The following is a 16,539-nucleotide window of genomic DNA, read 5'->3' on the forward strand; positions in this document are numbered from 1 at the left end:
CTTTAAAACTGACACAGATTTATTGCTTTGTCAAAGTATCAATTTCTCAAGCCCTTTTTCAGTTTCACTACCAGAGGTTTTGCCATTTTTATTAGAAAAATACTATGCAGGGAAGGTTAATTACACTGACCATTGTATGGAGCTAATTTAAAAGTGAGTCTTTACCTGAGAATTTTAAGTACCTTTGGAGGGAAAATTGAACATGATTTAGTCATTATAGCTATTCCTCCCATTTACTGGTAAGCCTGGTGAATTCTGTCTGCTCACACCATTAAATTAAAGGATGTGCCTGGACACTGGAAAAGCCTCATCTGTACTTCTAAAGAGTTGGACTCATCCTTGCAGGACATCGCCTGAGGTCATCTGTCATTTTCCCATGCATCCCTCCCTAAACAGAATTTAAAACAACAGCTGCAATGACAAAGGCAACTCCTGGGGATCATTTAATTTACTGGTGTGGACAGACCTGTGGAGTCCTAGTTTATATTGTATGAACATAATGTTAACTCCACTAAAAACTGGCAGTCTCCCATATGAAAAATAGTGTCTAGAGACTTCAGATAAAATTTGGAGTAGCTTGTGATCTGAAACCTGTTTTGGAGTGAGGAACAAGGGCTGTGTCAGCTGAAACAGACTCCTATATATTTTCTTCTTTACCACCTCTTAAAGCAGTAGTTGTGGAACTGTTTTAGCATTGTGTTTGCCCTTTAGGATGAGATCCTAAAACTTGCAGCTGGAGATGAGATCAAAGATTGATGAAGTCCTGGTGTCAGTGGGAGAGACTGTGAACAGCTGGGACCATGCTGGAAGGCACAGGAATATGTTCATTTTATAGAGCAGTCTTTAGCTCCCTGGTGAATCTGTTCATAAAGATTTTGGAAATGAATGGAGTCATTGCATTGTACTTCATGACTTCCCTTTGGATAGGCTTGGACCTTGTGAGGAATTATACTGTTCTTGATGCTTGACTTTGTCTATTAAGTCTGTAAAAGGACCAGTCTAATAAAGCTAATATGGGTCACCTGAGTAGGCTCTCATTTGATTAATATGTGACTTAAAAGAATGTGAATTTCATCAAGATTATCTGGCCTACTGGACCAGATAATAACGATGGAAGTAGTCCACGTTTTCAAATCTGGGTGGAAATGAAATTAGTAAATTACACAAGAATTGTATTCTGACTGAGAGCCAGGTGTTTTTTCTTAGATTTTGGCAGATTCTTACTGGACTACTAGACTTTGAGTTGACTCTTGTCAACTCCCTGTCTTTTAAGGCTGTGCTTAGGTAATACTGACCAAGATAGCCTCACCCAGTGTTTCCAAAACTACTATTTTATTCTACTTTATATTCTCCTTCTATCACCCCATTCCTTCCATTCTCTTTGTGTCATCTGTAAAACTTACCTAACTATTCACTAACACTAATTATTCAGAACACTAATTCTGTAGAAAATCACCCAACCATTAATAACAATTTCAAAATGAGAAATTTACCTACATAATCAAAGTGTCAGAAACAGCACATCTGATATTACCCAGAGAAACACTGTGTGAAAGGAGAAGGGAATGCCTGTGATCCCCTTTGGTGGTTGCAAATAGTGAAACTGGATCAGATATTTTATTAAATATCACCTCAAAAGTGTGAAAAACCCAGAGAGTTAAGAGTTGGCCCAAAATTTCCAGCTAAAGTGCTAGGAGACCAAAGTGCTAGGTGCTAGGAGACCAAATAATTTTCCAGTTGTTCTTGTCTGTGCTTAGGACTTCTCTTTGGAGACACATCTTCGGTGTTTTGCCCTCCACGTACTTGCTTAGTTTCTACCTGCTCCTGCTGTCCCATATGTTAAGCTTTTATTACAAGCTTCTTTGATCCCTAAATCTTATTTAATCATATTCATGTCCACTTCTGTGGATCACTGCACCTTCAGTCTTGACTCCTTATCTAATAGAACATTCAAGAGGAAAAATGAAGTCACAGAAGGATAGTTCATATTTCTTTTGTTCTGATAAAGAGACTCCAGAAATGTCCACAACTGCAGCTTCAAATAAAATATGATTATCACACTAGTCAGTGATGAAATTCAGATTTTCTCAGTTTTTTGGGGTTTTTTTTTGTTTGGTTTTATTTTTTTTTTAAGTCTATTTTGGCCAAAAGCAAAAGAATAATTTCTGATAAGAACTTGATATTGAAAATGTCATCTTAGAGATGGTTAAAGGAATGCTTTAATATACTAACAGATTAAAAAAAAAAAAAAAAGTTAATATGTCATCAAGTCAAGCAGAAATGAGTGAAAGTGAAACAAGTGGACTTATTCCTTAGAAGGCAGATAGTTTTGTGCAGTGGGATTTCTTTTGTGTAAATGATTATTATTTCCTGTGCCTGAGCTAAGTAACTAATTAGATGTAGAACCTCATCCCTTCTGTTGTAATTGTGGTCTTTTCATTTATTCCTACCCAGCAGTAAAGAACTTCATCACTTTTCCCACTCTGATAAACCTATGCAAAAGTTAAAAAAAAAAAAAAAAGAAATAAAAATAAAAGAAAGAACAAAATAGGAAGACATAAGTTTTTTTCATGACCTATTATATAAGAAGAAATGGAAAGAAGCTTTAAAGGCATTCGTAGTAGGATGAAAATTTGAGAGTAATTGAAAAAAATAGTAATGTTGAATGCTGGCAGAGCAAAGTGACAAAGAGGAAAAATGAAACGTTAGAAAGAATGGGCTCAGCAACAGGAAAGTTTTAGAATGCTAAATTCTACTTGAATTATGAGCTCTGGGTGTCCCTGTCCCTTCACTGAAGTTATTGCAGTCATGAACACTCTGTGCTTTAAAATTAAATATTGGTAAATCTAATTGTCTCCTGTGAAGTGGAACCTAGAATTACTATATCTAAAAGCTGCGGATCAGGGAGGGAGGAGGGGGAAGAATTGGATCTGTAGCCTATAAACAATGCTCTTTTGAGACTCTGAAGAAGCCTCTAAGACACATCTTCTCTCAACAACCTTCTCTGTCATGCGGCCGGTGAGGGGAATAAGAATTATGGTCCATTTCAACACATAGCACTTTTTTTCTTTTTTTTCTCAAGTGATCCTTAGGCATATTGAAGACATTTCTATGTGCCTTCAACACAGGCACACACACACACTCTCACACAGAGACACACCCACACACCCACACATGCTCTTCACCTGTCCATTTTGTAACTCTTCTCGTCCTGGGGATGTTTCAAAGAACCCATCAGAGCCTCCTGCTTCACTCCATGTCTCAGACACCTGAGAAGTGAGGAGAAGATGCTGAGACTCTGTGTTACAGCAGCAAAGCTCTGCACACCTGTATTTTAGTATAATTGCAAGTCAGTTTTTGGGGTTGTTTTTCCTCAAATCTCCTTGTTAACTAATTTTGGCTTGGTGACTTTTAAGAATCCTCTATGTCTATGCTTTCCTGATAGCTCTAGGCAGTATTCAGATGGCAATATGAGCACTGAAAATTCCACAGTATTTCACCATTTTAGTGCTGAGTGTCATGGTATTCGTTTGGGTTGAACATCTCAATTTCTTCTGTAACTCACTCTCTACTGGGAATTAGGAGCCAAAAGGTTTTTTAAAGTTTGGCTTCAAATCTAAAACAAAAAAAAAAAAAAAAAAAAAAAAAAAAAAAACACCCAAAAAAACTACCTTTCAGACCCTTTGCCAGCACATTGGCAATTCCAGCCTAGACAAAGTATAAACAAGGAAAAAGCAGGAGAGCACATAGAGAGATCATCAAAGACAACTTTACATGCTGAGATCCACCCAAACCAACCAATAAAATGTGGGGAGAAAACATAAAAGGGACATTTATTTACTTGTGTTTTGTACTGTTTTGAAGCGACTTGTCTAGAGTCAAGGGAACTCTTACCCCCACTGCCCCATTGCCCCTCCTGCAAAAAAAACAGGCCCTCTTTCAACAGAAAGGAAAACATAACATATTTACATGAGATTACAAAGTGTTTCTGAAGTTCATAGTAAATTTGAGGCTGTGGAGGGGGGAGCCCAAGGGAAAACCTGTTACTTTATGTCCTTCCTGAAGCATAAAATTCAGCAAAAATTCAATACTGCTGTCAAATGCCAAATAGGCAGGTCGATATGTTAAACAGGAAGTAGTGACACTTCTAAAGAAATAGGCCAAAGCTTACAGCCAGGCTGAGATATAAACTCTAATGATTTCACACTTTCATTCTCAGTCCACGTGTTTTCTGACCGAGAAATGGAAAGTGCAGAATTTACAGCCTTCTCTGATGGGATATTCAAGGGTACAATTTCATACTGCAGCTCTTTCACTCTATTTCAAAGCTTGTTATGTCCATTTCATTCTTATTAGAGGTGAATGGAAAGCTAAAATCCTCACTCACACTACATCAAATATGTGAATGGGCAAGACAATCAAGTTTCCTGAATTTTGATATCAGATATATACATGACCAATTCTACCTGTTCTTTCTGCTAAACCAGATACTGAATATGTCCTTGTTTTAAAAGACATTCACAAATTAACCTGTTCTGGTCCAAGCCTGAAACTCATAAAACATCCTTGACCTTTTCAGATTTATTTCTGTTCAGAAGCAATTCAGAAGTTCTGAAAAGTTTGCTGCCTACAGAATTAATAGAGCACTTGAAATACAATGAAATCTGCAATATTAAGGCAAGAATGCTCCTTTTTCCTTTTTTTTTTTTTTTTTTGTTCATACCAGGCCTCTATTTTATTTGCATGTGTGGTTAGATCTACAAGACTAGTACGGCTTCTTACTGAATCCATACAGCAATTATTAAACTGCTGTGCATTTAAATAGAAATAAACAATTGTTCCAAAGTCCTGTTGTATGAAACGAGGCTCTCCTATATTCTTTTAAAAGACCTCATCCCAATGCAGTATTGATCCTATAAATAATATCAGAAAAAACTCCATCTCCATCTCAAAGCCTCAAGATGGGGCAGCAATCATCTAAATAAGATCACTTTAGAGGTAGGCAGGGCTTGAAAACATATAATTGTGTTGTGCAGTATGACTTAGTTCACTGGCTACTGTTTGCAGAAAAATGGAAAATACATGACCCCTTACTCTGACTGCTTTGTAGGAGGCTAATTTTCCAAATACATAAAATTCTGCAAAAGTCCCTTTCATGAAATGATGTTGCTAGACTGGATTGTATCATCCCAAATGTTTGCTACACTAATAGGCCTCATAATACACTGGGAGTATAGTGCATTGATGCAGATTAACAATATAAAAAGTTAAGCTAGGTCTTATATTAGCATTATTCTTAATGCTAATGTAATGCCAAACCACTAAGGCAGCATTGTTGGAGTGTTAGCACTGTAGATTGTAACGACAAAAGGAATTAGATGGGTTTTCTATGTTAAATCAGTCATTAAGTGGTGGTATAATTATTTGCTGTTTGTAAAGCTCTTTTTTCCCCCTATTGTAAAATTGACAGTGTACGAAAGTAATTGCACTGTTTTCATTTCACCAGGGCTCCTTTGGATTAGAGTTGGGGAGGAAAGATGTGGCACTCCTAATCCTTTTGACATTTCAGGAGGAATGCATGAGTAATATTGCATAGCCATGTAATTAATCAGCCTGGGTATTTGTGGTCTACAAAGCATGTATTTCTACTTGCATTAGGATGGGAAGGGTGAATGGTGGGTGGGAGAGTTTCTGCATTCTGCCTTTCCACTGTTTTAATTACAGTGGGACATTGTCTTCAATAATTTCCTTTGTCAACTTTGTGTGTGCCTTGCATGTTAAGATCATGGCTAAAACACTCTCAGTTGAAATATTTTAAATTGGAAGAGAGGAACTTGCTTGTTAGCAAACTTAGGTTTTTATCCTTAATAAAAGATATCACAAAAGATATCTTTTATCACAAAAGATTCATGGAAACTAGATTTGGGGGTTCTGTCTTGGAATACTGAAGTTTCTTTAGGGAATTAGGAGTGTCAGCTGGATGTTTTGTATCTTTCTTTTCAAATAAGATTAGCTCTTGTAAGGTTACACAAGGACATGAACCTTTTCCTTCCTTCCTTCCTTCCTTCCTTCCTTCCTTCCTTCCTTCCTTCCTTCCTTCCTTCCTTCCTTCCTTCCTTCCTTCCTTCCTTCCCTCCTTCCCTCCTTCCTTCCTTCCTTCCGCCACTTCCTTCCGCCACTTCCTTCCGCCACTTCCTTCCGCCACTTCCTTCCTTCCGCCACTTCCTCCCTCCCTCCTCTTCCCACTCCCTTCCTCCTTCCCTTTTCTTTTCCATCTCTCCATGCTCTTTCCATCATCTCCTCTTCTCCCTTTTCCCTCTTTTCCTCCTTTCTTCCTCCCTTCTCTTTAATCTCAATTTTCAACAGAAGTGAAATACATCTTTTAGACCATAAAAATAATTCATATGTTTGCTACCCAGACCAGAAATGGGATCTATTTAAATCACATTTTAGAATAATACTAACTCTTCTTGTAATGGCAGCAGCAAATAGCACATATTTCTTTTTCTGAAGGGGCACACATTATTTTTTTTAGAACAGTGATAAGACAGAAGAAGAAGTTGGGAATTACTGAAATCATGCACTCCTAATGGGAATAAACCAATAAGTCACTGAGGAAAAAAAAGCAAAAAAAAAAAAAAACCAAAAAAACCCCACAAAACCATTTTCATATTTTTCCTTGAAGAGCCCTTGCACCAGGCGTGCTTTTTAAAATATATAAGGTAACATTCTGTAGAAAGAAATGTTTCCTCCCAGAGAAAAACACCCGGAGATCTACTACACCTCAAATCTTCAAATGTGCTCTTACCTGCTGAGGCAATGTCAGCAATATCAGCTGACCTGCTCCTTTCCCGGGCTGTAACACTTCCAGCCCTAGTGAAATGAAGGCTACAATATGAGGACTGAATCCTTATGAACTTCATAGAGACAGAGAAGAATATGCTACTATTTCTGCAGTGCTAGGCACTACACAGTTTATGACACATCCCGAGTTTGGGACAGAACACTGTCTGGAAATCATAGCTATCATGAACATCAATTAATAAGTTGTAGATAAGTGTATGTTTTGTGGTGTACTGTAGATACAAAACATGTTGGAAAGCTCCATGTTATATTGTGACAGCTAATGAACTGAGAGATGTGGAAAAAAAATAAAAAAAAAGAAAAGAAAAAAAAGAAAAAAAAAAGAGATAATCATCCCTTAAACCAATTCTACATCTTTATAACCTAGTTTATTTTACCCAATAACATATTTTCAAGAGGATATTTCAAAATATGTGTATGAAGGTACATTCTGTGACATATTAAGCTCTGAACTGGACTTCCAAAACTTACATCAAGAGACTTATTAAACTTCATATAGCCTTTAGTTCTGTTGTAAAAATATGAAGTCTTTCTTCCTTGTACTAGGCTTAGATGGTTTTCTGTTGCTTTTATGTTTCTGTTTTCAAAATTGTTAAATGGATGCCAAAAATAATAATTTGTGTGTCTGGTGCACATTGATATTTTTTGGTATATTTTCTCTAAAGATAAGCAGATGGGGGGGTTATTAAATTCTAGAAAACTATATGTTTTAAATAAATGGAATATGAAGGCAGCTTGAAAAGTCATGCTGAGCTGGCCTCCTTTTTAACTGGTTCAGAACCATGATACTTGAATTGTTGGTAACATATTTTAAGTTTTCAGTTGGTTAAGGTTTCTTATGGTCTTAATCAATAAATTAATTGAGCTGTGTCAGATGCTTTTCCTCATTTTCATTTACTTCAGATACAAATAACTCCCAAGCTATCTTACTTCAACTGAAGTCAAACAGTTAAATCATTAAAAAAAAAAAAAAAATTGGTTAAAAATTCCTTCTTACATAAATGACAGCTGAGAAAATTCACCCTGGATTGTCGCTCATCTTTAATTTCACATATCAAGTCCATAACATGGCAATCAAATTTGGTCTGTCTCTCTGTCTGCCTGTCTGTGAATCTCTTTGTTCATGTTACAAGTGCAGCAGCTGAGAGAAAATCACAAGTCATATTCTTAGAAGGTGTTTCTGTTCTCTCACCCTGAGTACAACACCACTTTTAAGGAAGCCCTTTAAAGCTCCACGAGCTTTAGGAGGAGAAGGACTGAAGGGCATGCTGGGCAAGCAGCAACAAAAACATGCCAAAACCCAGAAGGACCCATTGTGGTGGCTCCTTGCTCTAACTCCTCTGAAAGTGTGTTCAGGGTGTTTTATTTCAGAGCCATCACTGAGGTTGTTGCAGGTGGTCTCAGCACACGGTTTATCCATTTTGCTGCTACCACTGCACAACATACTTCTAATGAGAAGTCAAAATTCATTGTCAAGTGAGGTGGCAGGGAGAGAGCTAAGTTACGTATCAGGCATTGGACATGATTATTCTAGTCCTAAATATGTACATAATTCCTTGATCTGGGACTCCCAGTGAGAGGGGGTAGAGGAATGAAAAAGAGATAATCTACTGATTTTTCACACAGATGTCATTGAGAAAGGTGAGAGTGACCCTTTTTGTAAAATTCTGGCTTAAAACATTGTAGTGGGTTTGCAGTGCACCAACTAGAATTATTTATTCATTTTCTGCTGTGACATTTAGATTAGGAGGAGAGCAAAACAGGCTCAGAACTTTAAAGAGTATTAAAAAAAACCCCCAACTTTATTAACAGAATTAAAAGAAAAAATAATAAGAAAACAGAATAAACCTTCAGAACACTTGTCCTCCCCCCAAACCCTCTTTTCTTTCACGCTGATAAGGTAAAGATACCAAATCTGGCACTTTCAGTCAGTTTACCACCTCTAAAATAGCCTTTCTTCATTCTACTTTGGGAGAAGAGTCTCTCTTGCCATGTCATGGAGACTTATCCAGAAGAAACAGTTCTGCCATGGCTTCAATGTCACAACGAATCAGCTGCCAAGAAAGGAAAATCTGTTTGCAGAGTGAAGGTCCCTCCCACACCTTGCAGCTTTCCCACAGCTGCTTTCATGGGCCATGTCACTTTATGGGGTACTAGTTTAAGGATGAGCTGTTCTACCATAAAAACAAAAGTTCTCTTATTTTCTCTCTGGGAACAGAGGTTTTGCCTCTTCTATCCCTTCGTTATCTCCCTGTTCAAGCTTCTCACTGGATCACAGTTTTTCAGCATCCACATGCTCCAGCAAGAGTACCCTTTTCTCATGGGCTGCAAGTGAATGCTGCATCCCCCCATGCACTTCATGAATTACAGGGAAAAATGAAGTTTGATATCAAAATTATGGCTTCACCATAGACTCACAAAAGAATTTCAGCCTAAGACTGAGGCATCTCCTCAATCCCCTCCCATCTAGAATTTGACTCCTTCTTTATTGACCTGTGTCCTATTTTGTTTTCTCTACATGTCCTCACCCCTTCTTTTTCCTGATTCAGGAGAGAATTGGTGTTTGTAGATTTGTAGGTTCATTTGTTCTCAAGCTTTATCAGTTGAAACAGTTTTTATAGACTTCTGCACTCAACACTGAAAAGTTGATCTCATCCAGACTCTGCATTGCAGAGATCCCTTGCTGTGCCTCTCGCTGCTGCTCACGTGGTCTCTGACGACACTGTGTGAGCCGTGCCGGCTCTCAGCTCCACTCAGCATTTCTCCTCATGCGGAACACCAAAAACAAGAAAAGTTTCTGCTGCCATTTTTGTCCTTCTCTCCGCAGCATGGCTCGCTAAAAGCGGATAAATAAAGTTCATTGCCAGCCAGGCCAAGGCAGCTATGGCCATGCAGCCCTGCTCACGTGGCACTCCTGAACAGGGCCATCAGCAGCCATTCGAGGTCGTAGCCACTCCTGGCCGTGGGGACGTCCCCAGCACTGAATACGCAGCCATCCCCAGCACTGGCCCCGGGATACAACAAAGTTCATCTGCGAGCTGTGCCAAGACAGCTGTGGCTGCGCAGCACTGCCCAGGCTGTGCCAATTCCGACCGTGCAGCCCGTGAGGTTGCTCGCGGTGTTGGGACAGTCCCGGGGGCATGGCCCAGCAGCGGCAGAAATCTCAACTAAACCCCACACTGACCGGGCCACGGGGGCCGCACAAGCCCGGCCTAGCCAGGCCTGGCCTGACTCAGTGACGCAGGGCCCGGCTGCTCAGTGACATCTTTGAAAGCCCAAAGCCTTTTGGGAGCTTTCCCGGGCTTTGCTTTTGAATGCGCTTTTCCAGAGGCACGGTCAAATACTTCAAATGGTTTAACTGGTTTAATCTTCTATCTAGCCTGCTGATTGGCTTTTCTAAAACTAGGCAGCTGATTGGCTCTGCTAGATCCCGCCCAGAGAACAGCACCTCCAGCTGAAAACCAGATTTTTTAAACCATGGCAAACATCTCTATAATCTTGAAAAGTATATCTAGACTCCTAAAACTCAAACTGAACATGGCATTGATTTTAGAATTGCAGTTTAATAGAAATATGGGCAAAATTCCCAATGTTTTATACAAGAAACCGTTCAGGTTTCCTGAAACTGTTCAGTCCTATTTAAAAGATAATTTAATTATTCTTTAAGTCAAATTAAATTTTAAAATTACAGAAATAGAGAGAGTCTTGTAATGAAGAAGATTTAGCATATTGAATATATGTGGTTTGTCCAATAATTAAAGGAAAGGTGCTGGAAAATCTGCTTGTGTTACAGTACTTAGACCATCAATGAATTGCAGCGTGCAAGGGAGCTGTTTGTTTGATTTGGTTAGTTTTGTTTTTTTTTTGGTTTGTTGGGTTTTTTTGGTTTTTTTCCCCACGGGAAGAACATATTAGTATAAACACATGGATAGGTAAAGACCAGAAAATAATCTAGCAAAAATGAAAAGGTAACCAAAAATACACTTTATACACCCAAGACTTTGTTTTGCACAAAACCTGTCATCTGAATCCTAATCATTAACCTACTTCACTCTGTCTTGAACTGATACCTCAGTCTCTGCAGTTTATCCACAAGAACTTAAATAGAGTATAATTTTTATAGACTATCTGTTTCTACAAGAAACTCATTGTGGCTTGAAGTACCTACGCTTAGAATCCTAAGTACTGAGGGTAAAGAACTGAGCAGCAGTATGCTCTGAGTTATAGGCCAGTAAAAGACTAAAACATGTTTTGAGGACCTAAATATAGTGTTGAATTCCAAATCCCCCTCTCCACTTCTGCTTCCTCACGGAAATCCTGGGAGATTCTTACTCATTTACTGAGTTGGACAATGAGATGCTGGGAGAGTTTTACCAGTCAAAAGGATACTAGAACACAAGCCAAACACAGAAAAGAAGCAGTACCGTTCTTGGAGGGGAATATCAGCAAGCAGCTAAGGAATTCTTAAAATAAAAGATGTAGGGATATATTTAATGCATTTAGGAAAATGTGTGCTAGTGTTCATCAATGGAACCATTCTGCTTTAGTCTATCCTATTCTTGTTGGTATTCTTGTTTCATCCAGACCAAATTCTCCTTCTTAAAATATTGATATATGGATGAATTTTTTTTTCAGTGCAAGGCAGCACATAAGATAAAATTATTATTTAAAAATATATATAATATTGTGTATAATACATATACTATTTATGTAATTATTAAAATATTATGAAATTGTTATCTTAGATATAATATCAATAAAATTACTGTCCAACATGTCAGAAAAACTCCAGCTTTTATCTTAACTTAAACTAAAAAATCTTTTAACTTAAACAAATTGCCATATTCATTATTAAGATTTTCTCATTCACCTTATTGCATAAAGGATTTTCTCATTCACCTTATTGCATCATATGGCACATCACTGAATAACATAGAAAGAATATCCTAGAAACATAGAGTGTTCTTTGGTATTAAAGGCCATAGAAATTTTTTAATTCCTAGCTATAATTATAGATTATATTATGTTATAGTTATGGTCACTATGTGTTAAGAGCACTGCATGGTTAGATATCTCTAGTTTTGGCCAGTGTTTTTCCAAAAATATAACTGAAAATTTAAACTTGTTCGATATCCTTGGAAAATACTTTCTGCCTCAGTTTCTGATTTGCTAAAGCAGTGTCATAGCCTTTCTTATGCAACAAGAGAAAATAATAATGTTAATGTTGTTTATAAATGCTTCTAAGATCTATGGAGAAAAAGATTGCATATATATCAGCATTTTATTGTTGTTGAAATTCTAATAGTATTAAGAGATAATTTTTCTGTGTGGTAAATGGATGAGAGGACACAGATAATGATTTGCCAATCTAGACAGAAACAGAGCAAAATAGCCCATTATCTGCATTTTCATTTGATAATAAGATGTCCAGAGAGAGCAAAGAAAATTTAATCAAGTAGGGACCATGGCCTTTTATTTTCATGAACTTTGCTTTGAAACAAAATGGAAGCATTCATCTTATTTTGTTGGTATCAGTCCTTTCCAATGTTGTTAAGAATAGTTGACTATTTCAACTTAACGGGGTAATATCAATATCACAAGATAAATATTTCCTTTTTCATTATGTAAACCAACACCACAGGTCCTCCAGTATCCAGAGAAGGCAGGTACAAGCTGAATTAACCTATATTAAAACAACTCAATAAATCAAATATTTGAAGCTCTCTGAAACTTTTCAAATTAGCAGTGCTTGCAAAAATCACATTTAAAAGATGTGCCACTGAGTCATGAGTCAGGAAAGATATACTGAGATGTAAGGGGAGTCTTCTGAGCTTGCATTTATAATTATTTTAATTGTGAAAGAAACAATTCTGGTTATCTTTTTATAATTAAATTTTGCTTACTGACCTATTTGAGTGAAAGGCAAGGGAAAAAATTCTATCCACCTGCATCTGCTGTTTCCTGGACACAAGCCAGTCTTTCTGACTAACACTAACTCACAAAGCAACAGAGAAAGGACAAACATGCCCTCTCTCTCTGCTGATTAGAGGATGCCTCATAAATGCATTCCCTGGATAAGGTTTGTAATAGACTCATCCACTTTGTGTTCAATTGTAAATTCAATACCTAGTACTATTAGCTGTTCTATCTGTTGAACTTCATCGTGTTAAACATTTGGTAATAAACAGACTGGACACAAACAATAAAAATAATTGTACATATTTCTCTAAAGTATATATTGCAACTTGGGATTTTAGGCTCAGAGGTTGTGTTCTTTTTTATTTTCTTTTACAGTAACTTCTTGGTAGCAGCAGAGGATGAGCAAATACATTGTGTGCAAAGGCTGAGTCAATTAGAAATAGCTGTCATGTGTATTGAAGTGCAGTTGTTTAAAGTGAGAATATTCTAAATGCAGAGAGCTGTTACAGTTGGGGAGAATTTCTGAACTGTCGTTTCAGCTCTTTTGCTCTGTTCTGACTTCAAGCATGGATCTTGTCAAAGCAGGAGATAGGAGTTCTGTGCCTTATTTCTTAATCCTGATGAGCCAAACCTACAGTGAACTCCCATTGCTCAGAGAGAGCCATAGAGTCACGGGGTCACACCAAGCCAAACTGTACAGATCAATTCTGCAGAGTTTTCCAAAAAGAATAACCTTAAATCCTGCAAAAATCAGTTCCCCATGCTTCAATCTCCTGAGAAGGCAGCTCCCACTGCCTCCTGCAGCCCCACTCATGGTTGGAGCTAAGCCATATGCACAGCACTTCAGAACCAGATGAGGACCAGGGAACCTGTGTAAGAGATAGAGATGCTTTATGTTCAAACAGCATTTGCTTAAACTTTTTGCTTCAGTAAAGCACCCGTATAACCTTAAAGCAAGTCTCACCCCATTTCTGTTTGATTTTTCAGATGCATGGCTCCAAACTCCTTGTGTGCCTTGCACAGCTGCACCAGGATGCCTTTGCAAGTGCCTGTTAAATGTCTGATGGTGCTCACAGAACTTCCCATTCATTGCCTTATCAGTGGTCCTGATAATGGGGACGAAGCAGGCAAATTAGGGCTGTCACCACAAGCTTGTGCTTTTCAGCATCCGTCACTGAAGTTTTCAGTGTAAACAACTTGTTTTCTACCCAGAAGAGCTTGCCTAGGCATCCTCTAGTGGATAAATGTGTTTATCACAGATCTTTTAAGCTGGCTGGTGACGCTGTTCCAGACTGGGAAACATCATATTTTTTTTTGAGACTCTACAAGCTTCTTACGCACACAGATATGCACAAATAAAGTTCATTCAGTGCAGCCTTTAAACAGACAAATTAATTAAGAAATCTTTTTTTCAGGAGGAATTATGGTAATAAGGACACCAAAAGCTCAGATCATATCTGTTCCTGTGTAGAGCTCTTGAAAAGTAACTTTTGGCTTCAGTTTCTTCTTCTAAAAGGACTGTTAATTGTCATGGCAGTCAGAAGAGATTGATTTACTGATATTTACAGTGCTCAGCATACATAAATCTTAAAATAAATATTATCCTTTTGTCATTATCAGTTATTAATTTAATTCCTCAGATATTGAATAAATTCTGAGCTAATGAAAAAACTATTTCTGATGAAAATCTGGAACTGACATCTCTTTTCACCAGTGTGGATCAGGGCTAGCACTGAATCTTATTTAAAATTTGAAAGGGAGAAAAAAAAAGAAAGAAAAAAAGATTGCTTTAATACAAATGTGTTGCAGCCCTTTTTACTTCCTTATGTACCAAGAGAAATAGGGGCCTTGATATATATTCCCCAAACCAGGTGATGCTAGGAACCCAGAGAGATGAATCAATCATCTGTGATTTCCAGTCCTGTTCCCTGACTGAAGCACATTGTGTTTGAGCAGCCAAACTTTGCTGAAATTCACCCATTGCTGAGACTCAGGGCAGCCTGTGGGAGTCAGGAAGCAGAGTGGATGGCCAGCAGCCCTTTAAGGAGACAGCAGGCCATGTGTCAGTTGTCAGGAAAACATATTCCTCTATTTTCCTACCCCTTGAGTCAGCTATATTTCACAGCTCTGGTGTCAATGGAAAAGCTTAATATCAACTGTATTGGAAATACAGCTTTCCAATTAATTCGTGTTCCTGAAATAAAACTTTCTTTTTCTTTTTCTTTTTTCACTCACTAGGAGTGGAAACTTGACCATAGGTATGACAGTGCTGCTAACACTATGTCTGTTATTGGAAACATTAATCTGAACCATTGCTTTAGGACTTGTCTGTTGCATGCAAACAATAACCAACGTGATGTCATCTACATCTCACATGGATGTGCTTTTCTACAGTTCATCAATAGAGAAAGGCATTAGCTTATTAAGTTGTCTAAATGTTAGGTTTTGGCTGTTTTTTCCCAATATTGCTAGCACCAGTAGCACAGGTGCTATGAGAGCTTATTAATATATTTCTTTACATGTAGAGGAATGGGGGATCCTAGCAGAGATGTTTGGAGAGTGTTTTCATGGGAAAGAAGGAATTTGAATACTCTGAAGCTTGTTCTGAGCTATTTCTCAATTTATATGTGAGGCTCTTTCCCAATAAATTCAATATTTCAAGTAAGGAAGCTAAAATAATTTAATTTTCTTCTAGATTAATTTCTTTCTTTTGTATTATTGTTGATAGAAACTGTATTTAAACCCATTTTAATGGGATATATGGGTACAAACAAATCTGTGGCTTATGTCAATCCTTCATAAGATGCATCTATGTAACGTAGATAGCTCTTTTTGTGCTAAGCATCTTGGGTGTGTTTTGCTGCCAAAAGGAAGAGACAAAATAATTTCAGAGTCTATTTACCTAATTCTAACACAGTCAGTGAAATTGCATCATGTGATAATTTCCCTAGACCTTCCTATTTCTCTTTACTTACAATAAAGGAGACCTATATACAGTAGTTTATGTCCTGAACCCATCTGCTACATTGATGGAGCCTGAGCAAATTTCATGGCAAGTGTTTCTGTGAACTGCAGTTTAGCCAGTGACTACCCCAGTAGTTTTTCTCTCCTCTCTTCTAAGGGAAAGGATCTTGGCAAGAGATCTTCTCATTCCAAATTCTAGATATAAAAATGCTGTAAGAAAAATTTAGGATTATCATCAAAATGGACATAATTTGAGGCCCAACAACAAAACCTTCAGCATTTTTGCATGTTTATCTATGTGACTGGAGTGAAATGGGAAGGAAAGGATGATTGTTTTAGTTGGAAGGAACCTACAATCATGTCTGTCAAATTCAGGCCTGACCAAGTAAAAGTGTATTGCTAAGGGTGTTGTATAATCTGCTCTCAAACACTGGCAAGCTTGGGAATTGCCTGCCTCTTTTAGGAAGCCTGTCCTGGTGTTTGACTGCCCCCCTTGGCTTTCCTATATCCAGCCTGAACCTTCCCTGGTGCAGCTTTGTACCATTCCCGCGTGTCCTGTCTGTGGATACCATGGAGGTGAGATCATCTTGCTCACACTATGTTTTAAAACATAATTATAACTGTGCATACAACCAGTTCCTCTGCAGAAATAAGAATTATACCAGCAGATGCTTTGGACCATGAGTTTGGACCATGTGGGAAGATATTAAGCTGCTGTTTCTTATCTTTGGAAGACCAATATTGTCTTAAGTATGACGGAACATTTTGCCTTGGAAATGTTTATTTCTTCAG

This window comes from Pyrgilauda ruficollis, unplaced genomic scaffold, assembly GCF_017590135.1.
Source record: "Pyrgilauda ruficollis isolate IOZ18807 unplaced genomic scaffold, ASM1759013v1 scaffold107, whole genome shotgun sequence".
NCBI classification, from domain to species: Eukaryota; Metazoa; Chordata; class Aves; order Passeriformes; family Passeridae; genus Pyrgilauda; species Pyrgilauda ruficollis.